This window comes from Mustela nivalis, assembly GCF_964662115.1.
Source record: "Mustela nivalis genome assembly, contig: HAP1_SCAFFOLD_232, whole genome shotgun sequence".
NCBI classification, from domain to species: Eukaryota; Metazoa; Chordata; class Mammalia; order Carnivora; family Mustelidae; genus Mustela; species Mustela nivalis.
The window spans coordinates 291,904-309,803 of record NW_028136404.1 but is presented as its reverse complement, the minus strand read 5'-3'; positions in this window follow the sequence as shown (position 1 = coordinate 309,803).

The following is a 17,900-nucleotide window of genomic DNA, read 5'->3' as shown; positions in this document are numbered from 1 at the left end:
TATTTCTGTAAAAGCCATTGCCCTCTCCCCGCTCATTGTACTGGCATGTAAGTTTTCTAGCATGATGCAGCTCTCCTGGAAGGTGGTATTGGAGAAGGAGCCGGATGCTGAGAGCTCTTTGTTTTGGTTTCTTTTCTTGGTGTTGCAGCTTTTGTCTGTTTTGCTAAAATATTTTCTTGTCTGTTCTGCAGGTCGCTAGAGGTGTGAGAGAGTTCCCTCATTGCCCAGGGCTCCTCCGTATGCCCTACCACATGGGGTGGAATGTACCAGACTTCCCTCCTCCTCATCCACCTCCACAGTGGTCGACATGGGGGCCTCGGCCACACCTCGTTCCTCCACCACAAGGTGAGATGATCTGAATTGACATGGGTCATAGAGCTTATTCATAGTTGAACCCCTTCTGTCGGTGGAGAGGATGGAGAGGTGGTACCACAATGTTTTGCAATGCAGCAATAAGCCCAAGTGAGGACATGGTAACATTCCTCCACTTTGTCTGACGTCCATATCATGGACTGTCTGGTTCACCATAAAGAACTGGGCAGCAGGCGTCTACTATGGAGCAGAAAAGTGACATTCCACAGAGGACAGACATAGAAGCATTGCCCAGGTGCACTACACAGACACGATGTTCTGGGCTCTGGGCTGGATGAAGCACAACCTTCACATCAGTCTCACATGTGGAGACCCCCAGTTGTCCAGCATTATAGATTAGTTCTGGAAACATATGTCCCAGGCAGAGTGGTCATATCTGCGAGGGTGATGGACAGTTCCCGCCTTCGTCCACAGGGGTCAGGGGAGTCCTGTGAGAAACACAGTGGACCCTCCAGAAGGAGAGAGGGGAATAGGCTGGGGCAGGGGTAGAGGGTTGGCTTGAATCCTGTGTGGTCGTCGCCAGTCTAAAACCACCTCTGTCCCTTCTCGGCCTTCGGTCCCAATCAGAAGCCTGTGGAGCCCAAGGGGACAATAGCAGCACCGTGCCCGAGAAGGTCCCAGAGAAGAACCAAGTAAATGCTGGGGTGTTTTCAGTTGTACCCATTTCTGGAGTCCTGTTCCTCTCTGGGCAGCACAGTGTCCTGACCTGTGTGTGTTGGGTATATCCTGGGGTCTGTGTGTGGTGTCGTTTCCTGTTCAAAGTGGCAAGTCTTCATGCAGAGCTTACAGGCGTCTATTTCCAGATCATCACCTTCTGGTTGTGTCAGTGGAGCAAAGGCAGAATTTGTGTTCAGGGCTTGACATTCAATGGGAAACCAGGCTGGGGACGCTGTATGATTCTGAAGTTCTTAGGACACACGTGCTTGTGCCTGGCTATTTGCACACACTAAGCAGTGGGCAGGTGCCATTGTTGGGAAGGAAGTGTCTCCGTTGCACAATGGCAGACATCTGTCTCTTACCGTTGTGCACAGCCAGCATCTGCATATGTTGTTCTGGGAGGGAGAAACACCTCTCATTTCATCTGCAGTGTGTAGGGTTTAAGCTGTCATTTCCTTAGTTGTATATACGCCTGACACAGGTCTGGGGTCCCTTCATTGTTCATTAGCGTAGGGGTCTGCCCTTGTCCTCTGCAGTTTAGAAACTTGTAGGCAATGCTCTTGTCTGGTCTGGGAGGTGAGAATGAAAGAAAAAGTGGCAGATTCTGGAGGCAGGTGCAGAGGGTTTGTTGGAATGTTGCCCAGTCACTTCCAGGTGGAGAAGCTTCTGTCTTTTCCATGGTGTGGGTCAGATATAGATGCTTGTGCGTCCTTCACAAGGACCAGCGGTGCTGACCACAGGCCTCTCGTGGCATGAGGGAGTGAAGACTGCTAAAGACATGGTAACTTTCTTCTGGTTGTTCTGTATTTAGAATTGAAGGACCTTGTCTTCCAGTCATACTGAGAGGGTTGTAGGCTCCTTGTGGTGGCAGAGACCTGCCCTTCTCCGAATGATGGGCACAGCAAGTTTCACACACATATGGTATGGAGACGATGCTCTGTGCTCCAGGAGGGATGAGGCCTTAATGTGAGGAATTGAAGGTGTGTGTCTGAGAGAAGGGAGGGACACACTGATGACAGGACATAGACCGTGTGTTCTGTATAAGAGAAGAACTAGAGATGTATCCAGAAAGAAGGGAGGGAGCCCTGAGTCACACAGAAACAGGAGGTTGTGGATGCCCAGAAGGCCCGAGGTGCTCAGGGAGAGGCTGTGCTTCTCTCAGGGAGGGTGAGGCCATTTCTGGCAGGCCAGCAGCTTGAGAGTGAGTGTGAAGACACCATGCCGTCCACACCGACTGCAGCATGTGTTCACTCACACAGTGTGGATCACGCCATTATTTGTCTCAGATTTCATTTTTGCCATGAGGCCATTCACTCATAGTCTGTGAAGAGCGTTGTTTCCCTGAATTTCTGAAAATTCTGAACCATGTGAAAGAGTGTCATGGAGATTTGGGAAATTTAACTTGGTCTTTGGGATTTCTTGTCTGGCTGACTTTAAGTCCCGCAGTGAGAAAACATGAAGACAAGACGGAGAAGCAGTGAAGGGTGGCCGCCCTGGCCTCAGCCCGAGTCAGACTGTTAGTGGGAGAGTCAGGGTTGGCCAGGAGCAGCCCTAGCTGGAGCCCTGTCACCAGGCCTCCGCATCGGCATCACCACCCTGTCTATAGCTGTGCATTTCCCTGGGACTTCAGTCCCAGTGTCCAGATTTGCCTGTATTCCAGATTTCTCAGTCCAAATACCAGCTCTCAGTGGGGCCTTCTCAGAGCCTCAGCTTTTATTTTAATCTGCCATAGAGAGAACATATTGGATTCTGAGGTCACTAGAACAATAGGAGTTGAAGTACATAAAGAAACTGCTGGGGCTCCTGGGCGACTCAGTGGGTTAAGCAGCAGAATCTTGATTCCTGCTCAGGTCATGATCTCAAGCTTTAGAGATTGAGGCCCAAGTCGGGCTCGGTGCTGAGTGTGGAGCCTATCTGGGATTCTCTCTCTGCCTCACCTTCTCCCCCATCCCTCCTCACACACAAGTTTGTGCTTTCTCTGTCTCTGTCTCAAAAAGAAAAAATAATAATAATAATTGGCAAAGAATCTGGGCTCTGACCATTCACCATTCTCACTGTTTAAATGAAAATAGCTCCATGCCAATGAGCATCAAAAAATGTTTGTTTAAGTTCATAAAATACACTAAGAGTGTAATACCTCAGCCCCGGTAGTGGCAATTCTCATTTCAAAGACAAGGCAAAGAGCCCCCTTTTTTCTATTAAATGTCAGGTCCTAGCCACAATGAAGTAAAATATAGTTAAGAGAACAGGTACAATCAGATATTTCTATGTGAGATGTGGACAGTTATTGTCTATTACATACAGACTCACAGATGTGGCCACACACCCAAGTGTTCATCCAAGGCCTCAGATACAGTATGGAAGGCAGAGAGCATTTAGGAAAACACAAGATCCCATTGTACTAACCCAAATCCTCTTGCCTTACAGGGTAATCATTTTGTAATCTGAAGACTTCCTTGACCTCCAACAACCAGGCTCCAATGAGTTTATATCTAGTCAAGATATGAATGTTTCTTCCTGGTGGTCTGAATGCTTTCCCTGCCCATCCTGTACCCTGTGCTTTGTCTCTCCTGTTATCTCCCCAATAAACTGTTCATGGTTCTGTCTCTGTGTCAGCATCTCCCTTCAGTGGGACCTACAGTCCCTCTCCTTCGAGGGCACAGGGTGAAGCCTTCAGACAGATAACACCCTGGCAGCAGTGGGGGGATGGAGGATAGAGCAAGATTACCCTTCATGGTACTCCTACGGCAAGGGACCCCAGGAACCTTTCTGGGGAGGGGTCCCAGGTTGAATTTAGATCTGCTGGTGTTTGTATTAACTCTGGTGACAGATCCTCTTGAGCACATGGCACCTGCTTGTTTAGGGAGGTAGTGATCAGTGGGACAGGTGACTGTCCCTAGGCAGTGGTCTACTGTGACAGTGAGCAGAGAATGAAGTGTCTTGTGAGGCCCTGAGAGCCTGGTGAGGAGGCCCTGCATTAAACCAGATTTTGTGCAGGGTTTTCACCTCACCAGCTGCCCTCCAACCACAGGGGGGCCTTGAGTGAAGCTGATGGTGGCAGTGTTTGTGGTAAGACCCATGATGCCCCACAGTCCTCCCACAGTTTCCCTGTTGAGGGATGGTCAGGGCAGAGGTCCCAGACAGGAGACCCATCCCTTCCTCAGCAGCAGGAGGATTTGGGTGTGTATGCTTCTGTCCCCTTTTAGGCCCTTTTTTCCCAATCCCTTCTGCAGCAGAGCTGCTGGATCCTGCAAAGCCCTCCTTCTTCCCAGGTCATGGGGTCCAGCTCCATTCTCACTGCCGCAGGATAGAGAGCCAGAGCTGTATTTCCAGCCGGTTTACCCGATGCCCTGGGGAGACCCTGGGCCTTTGCAGTAACTTCCTGCCTCCTGAGGTGTGACAGAGAAGCTGCCTTGTTGGCTGAGTGCTGAGTAGGGGGCTCTGGGAGCTTCCCCAGAACATGCTGGTAGGTGAGAAAGTACAGTAGGCGATGACATATTGGGGCTCTTCCCAGGGTTTGGTCCTCATTGTCCCTGAGGACATTTGAAGACCCTATTATACTCAGGGGTCTCTGGATTGAGAGGTCACGGGACACTGCAACAGAAATACTGTGGTTGGTTTTTTACCATGCTGACTTCTTTCTGGGGAGAAATCGTGACTCAGCTTCAGAGAAACTGGAGCTACATTGGGTTGGGCCTGGAATGCAAGAACCATTGACCTTCAGGGCCTTCTAGAAGGAGGAGCTGGGATCCCGCTCTCTGACTTCTGCTAGACCCAGTACCCCAGGTAAAAGCACAGACTGTCCTGCACTGATGCTTTTATTACTTTTCAGTGTTTATTTTTTTCCAACAATGTTACAGTACTTGGAAAACCAGTGCAAACTTGACAGGTCCCTGATTCCATAAACCTTTCATTTTTTTTAAGGTTAAATTTACAAGGAAAACAGGAATTGTTTTATTTATCCTTTCTCATGATCATTGGAAGGAAACTCATCAATAATATCTTCAAAACGTGCCTTTTACCTCATCTCCTTTTCTCTGTTTTCTTTTTTAATGATTTTATGCAAGTACAGTGGTGAGGAGGGGGAGGCAGAGGCAGAGGGAGAAGGTGACAACACTGAGTGGGGACTCCAACGTGGGACTCGATCCCAGGATCCTGACATCAAGACCTGATCCACCCAGGTGCCCCTGCTTATCTCTTTATTTTCAACTGAGATTTGCCATGGTTTCTAATTTTCTCATGAGCCGGGAACAATCTTCAGCAGTTTTAAATTGGTTAAAGAGTTCAGGAAGAGCTCTTTCGCAGGATTCCACTGAGATTTCTTCTGTTCAAAGTGTCAAGACCACTTCTCAATATGCGAAAGATAGTACTAAGCAAAATTTGTGAATCAGCATTTGAAAAAGCTGCTGCTATTTGTTGAAGATATTAAAATAGATGCTTAGATCGACCGATTCATGCACTTCCCACTTTTTTTCTTTTCCTTTGTTGCTTATTTCTAATTCAGATATCATATGCATAGCTCTTCCTGAGTTTTCCATGCCTCACACGTACTTTTAGGTTCCTTTGTGACTTGTAAAGAAAACAGACCTTCTGGTGAGCGTGCAACTTTGTGTCCCTTCAGGATTTGTTGTTTACATCTCTATTAACGTTTCTCACCCATTTAAAACTATCATGCCACCTTGACATATTACAAAAGAAGTGTAATCTATATGCATCCATATGATTTCATTTAATTATAGTGTATTTATTGGAGATTTTCTGTTTATGACTAAGGCCTGAGAATATCTCCCAAGTCTATTGAATTTGGAAAAATCATATATCCTAAGTATGAAATTTTGAAAGTTTGCATATTGAAATATGGAATATGAAAGATGCATGTTTGCATCTCCTAAATGGAGATGATGTCCCTCTTAAGGTTAGTTTCTGAGCAAGGTGCAAGTGGACGTAATCATTGTGAGGGAAGAAAAAATGTCTTCCATTCTTTTCCAAACATGCTGCAGTTGCTCCATTATCTTATGTCTGGATATGGGCAATTATTTTTTCTTTTCAAATTTTTATTTAAGTTCTACTTAGTTAACATGCAGTGTATGGATATAAGCAATATTTTGACGGTATCCTTTTTTTAACCATTTATTGATTTCATAAATTAACATATCCTTATTTCTTCTCCATGCTAAGAAAATCAACCAATGTATCATCTATCTTTATGACCCAATTCTTTGTTTTTAGGATTTTATTTATTAATCTGAGAGACAGAGAAAGAGAGAGCATGTATGGAGGGGGTTAGGCAGAGGGAGAAGCCGACTCTGCTGAGCAGGGAGCCTGCTGCATGGCTAGATCCCAGGACCTTGAGAAATGACCAGAGCAGAAGGCAGGTGCTTAAACCTCTGAACCACCCAGGCCCACCCTTAAGACAGTTTTTTTTTTAAAGATTCCATTTATTAGTTGGACAGACAGAGATCACAAGTAGGCAGAGAAGCAGGCAGAGAGAAAGGAGGAAGCAGGCTCCCTGCACCGCAGAAAGCTCGATTCAGGGCTCGATCCCAGACCCCTGGGATCATAACCTGAGCCTAAGGCAGAGGCTCTAACCCACTGAGCCACCCAGGTGCTCCCATTATGACATTATTTTTTTTTTTTAATTTTATTTCTTAGTTTTACAGAGAGAGAGGGCACAAGCAGAGGGAGTGGGAGAGGGAGAAGCAGGCTTCCCATAGAGCAAGGAGCCCGATGTGAGGCTTGATCTCAGGACTCTGGGATCAGGACCTGAGCCAAAGGCAGATGCATAACAACTGAGCCACCCAGGCGCCCCCCTTACGACATTCTTAATATGACATCTCTTATAATTGAAGCTTTTCCTCACTGATGGGTTTTACCTGTTTTCCCATCAATAACCAGGGGATAGCATTTTTCTTTGAATATTCTCAATAGTGTTTCAGGTCTAATGTTGTAGTAGCATTACAAATTATTTTTGAATTTTGTTATACATATAAGACTTGATCTTACTATCACTATATGATTAGGCATATAAACACTATAATAATCTATAATACTCTAAATTCAGAATCTTTCCAGAGTTTGGGCTTTCAATATTTTCTTGTGATCCCCTAAGATGTAAAATGTTTATTGCACAAAACTTAACATCTAAATCACTCCCAAAATATTCTTTCATTTTAAAGGATTTTTTTTCATTTGCTACAAACCACAACAGAATAAATTATGAGTTTGAGTAATTTGTGACCTTTGTTTTGAAAAAAAAAAAAAACCTTCATGATGAAATATTACATCTTCATTGTGACAGATTCTGTTTCTGTTCTGTGATATCAGTGAGCCAGAGATGGCCCCTGTGTATTGGCAGGCTGCAACCCATGAACTAAAGACCTGTGGCTGGTGCCTAAGTCAGATTTGTTTTCTACACATCCAGTCTTTTAAAAACATAACCCTGGAGAGCAGATGTTAAGGTATTGACTGCCTGCCTCAATTCTGTATGTCGTGAAACTGTGACCAACATTTTCTTATCATAAATAAAGTCAGTGAGTCAATCAAGCAATCCAGATTAATCCTTCAGTTCTAAAAGACCCTGAACAACTGTTGGCCTTCTAAATCTAAAACTGTTGACCCCGCACCCCATCCAGGCTGCATAAAGGCATCACTTAGGCTCATGTGTACTCCCTTCAATATCCCCAGTATTGGAAGGATTAATACTGTGATGGGCCACCCCTCTTGCAAACCTGTCAGTCCCCCAGGATATGGGGGTTCCATGTTACTGTCACATCTTTTTCCTTCAGCCTGAAACTCATTGAACTCACTCTACATCCTTCCAGTCTTGGAATGTCTTTATAAAATGAAATATTTGATTATCCAATTACTGCTGAAGAGGATGAAGGGGAGGAAGAGAAAAATGAGGTATCATGAGAATAATTGAGCCAGCCAACATGAATCACTTGGCCACATGTAATTTTTTTAACAGGTTCATCCCTGGTGTAAAATATCATATCCTTCATTTTTCATGTTTTGAGGAACCTCTACACCATTTTCCAAAGTGGCTGTACAAACTTCCATTCCCACCAGCAGTATGAGAGGGTTCTCCTTTTTCCCAACTTCTCCAACACTGGTTGTTTCTTGCCTTGTCAGTTTTTGTGGTTCTACCTGGTGGAAGGTGGTATCTGTGTGGTTTTGATTTGAATCTCCCTGATGGCTAATGACGATGAACAGTTTTTCATGCATCTGTTAGCCATTTGTATGTCTTCTTTGCAGAAGTGTCTGGTCCCATCTTCTGCCCATTTATTGACTCAATTATTTGTTTTTTGGGGTGTTGAGTTTGAGAAGTTCTTTATAGTTCTTGTATATCAGCCCTTTGTAGTGTCATTTGCAAATAAGTTCTCTCATTTTGTGGGTTGCCTTTTTGTTTTGTTGACGGTTTTCGTTTGTGGCGCAGAAGCTTTTGATCTTGATGAAATCCCAAAAGTTCATTTTCACTTTTGTTTCCCTTGCCATTGAAGGTGCATCTAGGAAGGAGTTACTGTGGCTGAGGTCAAAGAGGTTGCTGCCTGTGTTCTCCTCTAGGATTTTGGTGGATTCCTGCCTCAGTCTGAGCTCTTTTATCCAGACTCAGACTTTTCACGACAGACAACAAAGTGATGATTGGCAGCATGGGTGAAGTAGGTGATAAGGATGAAGGAGCTTCTTGTCCTGATGAGCCCTAGAGAATGCATGAATGTGTTGAATCCATCTGTTGTATTCCAGAAACTAATATATGTGAACCATATTGGAATTAAAGAATTACAAAAAAGGAAAATAGTTGGCAAACTGTGTTAGGTGTATAGAAATGTTTAGTCCTGTCTTTTCTTTTTGGTTTTGTTGGTAAGTCTAAACCTATTACAAAGTGAAAAGTTTATTAGTAATCTTTTATTTTATTGTTAAATGCATAATGTAGCATAATTATTCCTACCATTACTTACTAGTAATTGCCACCTATTCTCTTCTATTGTTTTATTTATTTATTTATCTATTCATTTATACTATTTAAACATTTTATTTATTTATTAGACACAGAGAGAGAGATCACAAGTAGGTAGATAAGCGGGGGGAGGGGGGGGAAGAAGGTCCCCGCTGAGCTGAGAGTCCGATGCGGGTCTCCATCCAAGGACACCAAGATCATGACCGAGCCAAAGGCAAAGATTTAACCCACTGAGCCACCCAGGCACCCCTGTTGTTTTATTTAAATTATAGCATTTATGTTACCAAAATTGAGTAATACGCAATATAGAAATCACAGAAAGAGCAATTACAGATGTTTTATGTTAAGGTAAAACATATATAACATTTTGTATTCTATCATAATGTAGTTTTCTAATCTAGAATGGGTGTGTCCTTACATGGCGCTCTATGAAGTTGGTGCCTGCCATTCCAGGGGCTAATTACTCATGGAGGGAAAAATCATGGTTGTAATACTAGAATGATTAATACCAACAAAGGCTATTTAGAGCTTACTGGAGGGGATAAAATAGAGTTGATATGGGGGGACCACCTTGGTGGCTCAATTGATTAAGCATCAGAGTCTTGATTTTTGCCTCAGGTCATTATACCAGGGTCATGAGACTAATCCCAAATCAGGCACCACATTGAGCATGGAGTCTGTTTAGATTCTCCCTCTCGGGTGTCTGGGTGGCTCGGTGGGTTAATCCTCTGCCTTCAGTTCAGGTCTTGATCTCAGGGTCCTGGGATCGAGCCCCACATCATGTTCTCTGCTTGGTGGGGAGCATGCTTCTCTCTTCTCTCTACCTGCCTCTCTGTCTATTTGTGCTCTCTTTGTCTGTCAAATAAATAAATAAAATCTTGTTAAAAAAAGATTCTCCATCTCCTTCTAGCCCACCCCACCAATTCAGTCTTTTTCTCTCGTTCTCAAAAAAATATGTATATGTATATGCATGTATGCATGTATAAATGGTTGATTTCAAGATACACAGTTAATTGTTAATGTTTATAGGAAGGGAACATAATTAGATTTTTAATTTTGTCACTACTGCAATCTACTGTCAATTGCTGTTCAGCTTGTAAAGCTGCACTTACTAATACTGATTTCAAGGTTAGTGAACACTCTTAAGCCTCAGATCCTATGACTTCCAAGACTGCAAGGAATAGGAATTTTTTCCTGGAGGACAACAGTGTTCATTATTCCTGGCACAAGGTATACGCTGTCGATAGTCCTCCATCCCTTGTTAAAGGTGCATTTTTTTTGTTCCTGGCAAGATTTGAAGAGTGCTTGCAAGAAGAGTTGCTTGAGGGGCGCCTGGGTGGCCCAGTGGGTTGAGCCGCTGTCTTCAGCTCAGGTCATGATCTCAGGGTCCTGGGATCGAGTCCCGCATCGGGCTCTCTGCTCGGCGGGGAGCCTGCTTCCTCCTCTCTCTCTCTGCCTGCCTCTCTGCCTACTTGTAATCTCTCTCTGTCAAATAAATAAATAAAATCTTAAAAAAAAAAAAGAAGAGTTGCTTGAACTGAAACTTCTGGAGTGAAAGAGTGGGGTTGGAGTAGTCATGGGACAGAAATTACTTGTTATTTAAGAAGTATCAGTCTTGGGACTGTAAGTGATCAGGAAAGTAAGGCATCCTGGCAGTCATTTGGTGTATGATGGGCAGCACTACACTAATTTCTCAATATTTCAGATCCCATAGGTCATGATAGGGAGGAGAGGAGAGGAGAGGAGAGGAGAGGAGAGGGTTGGTGCCCTCTGGTGTCTTCACTGGCAAGCCCTGTCTTGTACACACAGTGGCTGCCTTCACAGTTGGCTGCAGCTCTTTACCCGAGGGTGTCCATTGGCTTCCTTGGCTTCTTTGGCCATGGCAGTGATCTCGGGAGCCAGGTAACCAATGTCCATAAGTGCAACACTCATCCCATGCAGGTCTTTTTGCACTTGGATGGGATGACTCAGGGCTGTTCTGCATGTATTTAAAACGTTCCCAGTGGATGGAGACAGAGTTGCCCAAGCAGTGACCTCTAAACTAACACCCTGTCTTCTGTGTTGGCTGCCCTCCTTCTTCACATCCTAGCTCCCATCATTTCTTCCCACCAAAGATCCTTCCAGAGAAACTACTTATACTCACATCCTTGTCTTAGAGTCACTTTCTGAGGCACCCAACCCCTCATAACTCCTGGTGCTGCCAACAATGGTGGGTGTTGTCTCTCTGTGCCCCAGGAGAGGATCTACCTTTCAAAACACACACATTCTTGGGAGATCTCAAAGCTCAGTCATGAGAACCAACTTACATTTTTCCCTTGTGTAGGAGAACTGAAAATCTACGCATGCAAGGCAGTAGAGTGACCTAGATAATAGTGAGATTATTCAACTTGTCACACAAAGTGGAATGCTCAGGCTGGAAGGAGACATACATTGTAGTATCATTATCAGTGGTACTGTTAATGAGTTCAAACATCCTATCTCTTGAAGCTTCTTCTTTGACTTCCATTTTGTCCATAAGGGTACTTCTTGGTTATATGCTCACCCTCAACTCACGTCCAGTCCTTATCTTTGTATCCAGTCCTAGGCTCACTATCATCCAACCCTACCTCCCCTGCTCCCACTTTCTATGTCCCTTCCTCCTTTTCTGCTCTCCAAGGTTTCCCAAGATCCATCTTGGCTCCAGACTCCTACTCTTCAGGTGTTGGAAGATCCTTGGGTCCACCATCTCTCCTGATCCACTCTAGTTAGTAAGAGGGGGTGTGAGTATAAATGAAGGTCTTGCTCTACCTTTCCTTATATCCTGGCCCTCCAAGGGGGAATGGGCCCCAGTCTGGAGTCCAGGATTGCCTGGATATTAGTCTATTTCAAAGAAGGAATTGAATTCAACTATAATTATACATTGGAAATAAAGGAAGTCTCAATATATTTCAGAAGACTGAAACCCACAAGAGTTGTTCTTTGATCATAATTGCAAATGTGCTGGATTAATCAAGAAAGGATAACTAGGATTTCCCCATATATTTGGAAATTGAATAGCTTTTTTAATAAAACTGCAAAAGGGGGAAAAAAAACTGCAAAAGGGAATCTCATAGGAATAACCGGTATGGTATGAATGAAAATGATACTGCATATGTGGTATTAACATAGACTTCCAGGGGGGAGACAAGATGGTGGGGAAGTAGGAGAAGGCGCCCTTTCAATCTGCACCCTAATGTGAGCTGATTACCTTTCAAAGATCTCCAATCACCCACGAAAACAGCCTGAGATAAGAATTATACACGTCTTGATCTCTCCTGGAATAGAAGAAGCCAGTGGGCAGGTAAAGCTGAGTGGGAAAGTCGGACTGATATCAGAAGATAAACAAATGGAGCCACCAGAAGCGACCCATTGGGAAGTAATATCCCAATATGAGAGTGCCTTGCACCTGGGGACCATCATTAACTCGGGACTCTGGTAGAAAGCACTCAAAAAGAACAAAGGACCACGGGTGTGGGGTGGGGTCAGGGGGCGGGTAATTGCTGGGCTTGGGTTGTCAGGGTAGGGGCTTAAGTCCCCAGACCCAGGACAGTTACCCCTGGCACAGAGCCAGAGAGAGTGCAGCAGAGAATCCAGGTCTCAGTTCCCTGAACCACCAGTGCGCCTGAGAGTGTGCTGGGTTCCTGTGAAGGGCTGGGAGGCTCACCAGCCAACAGAAGCACAGTCTTTTTGCAGTACCCACGCAAGTGCCTTCCTGTGCCATCAGAGTCCGAGTCATGCCCCACACCCTCCCCTGAGAGAGGTGCACAGAAACGCCAGCCAGATGCTCTAGGACCGGAAAGTCCAGGCACTCCCAAGACTGGGCCAGCAGGAAAATCTGTGTGTGGTCACTGCTTGGAACTTCTCTGGCACTCTGGATCTGCCCAGACAGTGAAAAATCCTGAGTCCCCAGGACCGCGACTGGAAACCTGCTCTGCCAGCGGCCAAAGGGGGATTCATATGGGCTCTGCAGGCAGACTGAGGCTTCTCTCTGAGATGGAGGTCAGGGTGCAGTTTGCTTTCCTCTAAACCTACAAAAACCATCAAAAGTGGTCAAGGCAAGAGAGAAAAACAAAAGTGAACAAATATAAAAACTTCCAGAGAACAAAAGCCTGAAAAAAACAGTTTCCTTGAGGGGGGCGGGAGGACTTAGCTGAGAGAACTTCAGGGACTGAAAACCCACGTGGCAGGCCCCTCCCCAGAAAACCAACCCATAAAGGGAAAAATAATAGATGACAAGAGAACAACCACCACTACTTCATAGGACAATTTTTATTATTAATTCTTTCCCACTATTCTGGCTAATTTTTTATATAGTTAATTTTTTTATTATTATATAGAATATTTTTAACCTATTTACTCTCACAGTGAGATGTGCAGTACATCAAGTTCCATAATAACCTTCTAACCTGAAATTTTTGATACATACAACTGTGTTTTCCTTTTGCATTTCTATTTTTTTAATTTCTTTTTTTTTAATTTTAGTTTAGTTTAATTTATTCCTTTTTTTAATTTTTATTTTATAATATTCATATAGAGTTAAACTTCAAGGTAATCCCCTTTCTCCAATCAATGCCACCCCTATAGGTAAACCAATTCCTAATCCCCCCTTATCTTAGGAAAGTTGAGTCCTTTAACAAAGATATCAAGATACATCCAGGAAGAATCAAAACAACCTTCCTCACCCACACTGAGAATATACAACCACTCTCCCATCTTTTTCTTCTACCAGTGTTTCTGTAATTTTGTGTTTATCCTGATAGTATATAAATCTTATATGTAGGGTTCTTTTTGATGAGGTTCTTCCTTTATTTGCATATATATATATATATATATATATATATATGCAAATATATATAGCTTTATCAGTCTTTTTGTTTGTCTGTGTCTGTTTGTATACTTCATAAATCTTACCTAGAACCCATTTGGGCTAAACCTTCTCTTTTATATCACTTTTCGTTCCTGTCTCTCTCCTTCTCTCTTTTTTTCTTTTCCTTTTCTTTTTCCTTTCATTTGGGTGGGGAACCCTGATTGCTCAGAAGCATTCCAGGGTGCACCTTGACTGCACCACAGACGATACACCCTGCTACACCCGTTCAGCCATCTCTCACCAAAATGACTAGGAGGAGGAATGCCCAACAGAAGAAAAATAGAGAGGATGGACCTTCTGCAACAGAGCTAAAGGCTATCAACATAGACAATATGTCGGAAAGGGAATTCAGGCTTACAATTATCCAAGCAATAGCTAGGTTGGAGAAAGCCATGTGTGACCAAACGGAATTGATTAGGGCCAAACGGAAAACGACCAGAGACCATGATTTCAATATTGGGGAAGAGCTGAAAGCTACCAGGGATGAGCTTCACAATGCTCTCAATGAGTTCCAATGTAATCTAAATTCTCTCAATGCTAGAGTAACTGAGACAGAAGATAGAATTAATGATCTGGAGGACAAACAGATAGAGAGAAAGGATAAGGAAAAAGCCTGGAACACACAGCTTAGAAGCCACGAAAACAGAATCAGGGAAATAAATGATGCCATGAAACATTCCAACATCAGAATCATTGGAATCCCTGAAGGGGATGAGAAAGAAAGAAGTCTAGAAGATATAGTGGAACAAGTTCTTCATGAAAATTTTCCAAATCTCATGAATGGAACCAGAGTTTATGTACTAGAGGCCGAAAGGTTTCCCCCCAAGATTACAGATTCTTGAAAGTCATCGAGACACCTAAAAGTAAGAATGAAGAATTAGAATTGTAGGCAGAACCTCTTGACAGCACTAGGACAAAGAAGATCCTTATGTACAGAGGAAAGCCCATCAGAATAACGTGAGACCTGTCCACAGAGACCTGGCAAGCCAGAAAGGGCTGGCAAGATATATTCAGGGCACTAAATGAGAGGAACATGCATCCAAAAATACTTTATCCAGCAAGACTGACATTCAAAATGGATGGAGAGATAAAGAGTTTCCAGGATCAGCAAGGCTTAAAAGACTACGCAACCACCAAGCCGATACTGCAGGAAATATTAAGGGGGCTTCTTTAAAGGAGGAAAAAGCCCAAGAATTGCATTGAACAGAAATATAGAGACAATCTACGGAACGAAAGACTTCAAAGGTAACAAGATGTCAATAAAAATGTATCTATCAATAATCACCCTCAATGTGAATGGCCTAAATGCGCCCATAAAATGGAACGGAGTTGCAGACTGGATAAAACGACAGAACCCATCCATATGTTGTCTACAAGAGACCCATTTTGAACCTAAAGACACACCTAGATTGAAAGTGAAGGGATGGAGAAGCAACTTTCATGCCAATGTGCTTCAAAAGAAGGCTGGGCTAGCAATTCTCATATCAGACAAATTAGATTTTAAAAACTAAAGACTGTAGTCAGAGATCCAGAAGGACACTACATCATTCTGAAATAGACTATCCACCAAGATGATCTAAGAATTGTAAATATCTATGCCCCCAATATGGGAGCAGCCAATTACATAAGAAAACTGTTGATCAAGATAAAGAGTCATATTGATATGAATACACTAATCGTTGGAGATCGTAACCCGCCTCTCTCAGAAATAGACAGATCATCCAAGCAGAAAATCAATAAAGAAACAAGGGCATTGAATGACACATTGGACCAGATGGACCTCATAGATATATATAGAACATTCCACCCTAAAACAACAGAATACTCATTCTTCTCAAGTGCACACGGAACCTTCTCAAGAATAGACCACAAGCTGGGTCACAAATCAGGACTCAACCGATACCAAAAGACTGAAATGATTCCCTGCACATTCTCAGATCACAATGCTTTGAAACTGGAGCTCAATCACAAGTAAAAGTTCCAAAGGAACTCAGACACCTGGATGCTAGAGACCACCATGCTTAAGAATGCTTGGATCAACCAGGAGATCAAGGAAGAACTAAAACAATTCATGGAAACCAATGACAATGAAGATACTACCATCCAAAACCTATGGGATAGAGCAAAGGCGGTCTGAAGGGGAAATACATAGCCATCCAAGCCTCCCTCAAAAAAACTGAAAAATCCAGAACACAGCAGCTCTCACTACACCTTAAAGAACTGGAGAATCAACAACAAATCAAACCAACTCCACACATAAGAAGGGAAATAATGAAGTTTAGAGCTGAGATCGATGAGGTAGAAACCATAGATACAGTAGAACGTATCAATGAAACTAGAAGCTGGTTTTTTGAAAGAATCAATAAGATCGATAAACCACTGGCGACACTAATCCAAAAGAAAACAGAGAAAGCTCAAATACATAATATTATGAATGAAAAGGGAGAGATCACAACGAACACCAAAGAAGTAGAAACAATCATCAGAAGTTATTGTCAACAGTTATATCCAATAAACTTAGCAACCTAGATGAAACGGATGCATTCCTGTTAAAACTTTAAACTAGCAAAATTGAACCAGGAAGAAATTGAGAACCTGAATAGACCAATATCTAGTAACGAGATTGAAGTGGTGATCAAAACCCTCGGAAAAAACAAGAGCCCAGGACCTGATGGATTCTCCAGAGAATTCTACCAAACTTTCAAAGAAGAAATAACACTTATTCTCTGGAAGCTGTTTCAAAAAATTGAAGCAGAAGGAAAACTTCCAGACTCTTTCTATAAAGCCAGCATTACCCTGATCTCCAAACCAGGCAAAGACCCTACCAAAAAGGAGAATTTCAGACCAATATTACTGATGAATATGGATGCTAAGATTCTCAACAAAACGTAGCAAACAGTATCAAACAGCAGATTAAAAAGATTATCCACCATGATCAGGGGGAATTCATCCCTGGGCTACAATGATGGTTCAACATTTGCAAATCAATCAATGTGATAGAACAAATTAATAAGAGAAGAAAGAAGAACCACATGGTCCTCTCAATTGATGCAGAAAAAGCATTTGACAAAGTCCAGCATTGCATCCATTCCTGATTAAAATGCTTCAAAGAGTAGGGATAGAGGGAACATTCCTGAACTTCATCAAATCTATCTATGAAAGACCCAGAGCAAATATCATCCTCGATGGGAAAAAGCTTGCGTTCTTTCTCTTGAGATCAGGAACACGACAAGGATATCCACTCTCACCACTCTTGTTCAACATAGTATTAGTAGTCCTAGCAACAGCAATCAGACAACAAAGGGAAATAAAAGGTATCCAAATTGGTAATGAAGAAGTCAATCTCTCTCTCTTTGCAGATGACATGATTCTTTATATGGAAAACCCAAAAGACCCCACCCCCAAACTACTAGAACTCATACAGCCATTCAGTAATGTGGCAGGATACAAAGTCAATGTACAGAAATCAGTGGATTCCTTATACACTAACAATGAAAATACAGAAAGGGAAATTAGAGATCTGATTCTATCTACAATACCACCAAGAACCATAAGATACCTGGAAATAAACCTCACCAAAGAGGTAAAAGATTTGTACTCAAGGATCTACAGAACACTCATGAAAGAAATTGAAGAAGACACAAAAAGATGGAAGACCATGCCATGCTCTTGGATTGGAAGAATAAACATTGTTAAAATGTATATACTGCCTAGAGCAATCTATACATTTAATGCTATTCTGATCAAAATTCCACCGGTATTCTTCAAAAACCTGGAGCAAATAATCCTACAATTTGTATGGAATCAGAAGAGACCCCGAGTTGCTAAGGAAATGTTGAAAAACAAAAATTAAATGGGGGAGCATCACGTTACCTGATTTCAAGCTTTACTACAAAGCTGTGATCACCAAGACAGAATGGTACTGGCATAAAAACAGACACATGGTCCAGTAGAATGGAGTAGAGAGCCCAGATATGGACCCTCAACTCTATGGTCAAATAATCTTCGACAAAACAGGAAAAAATATAC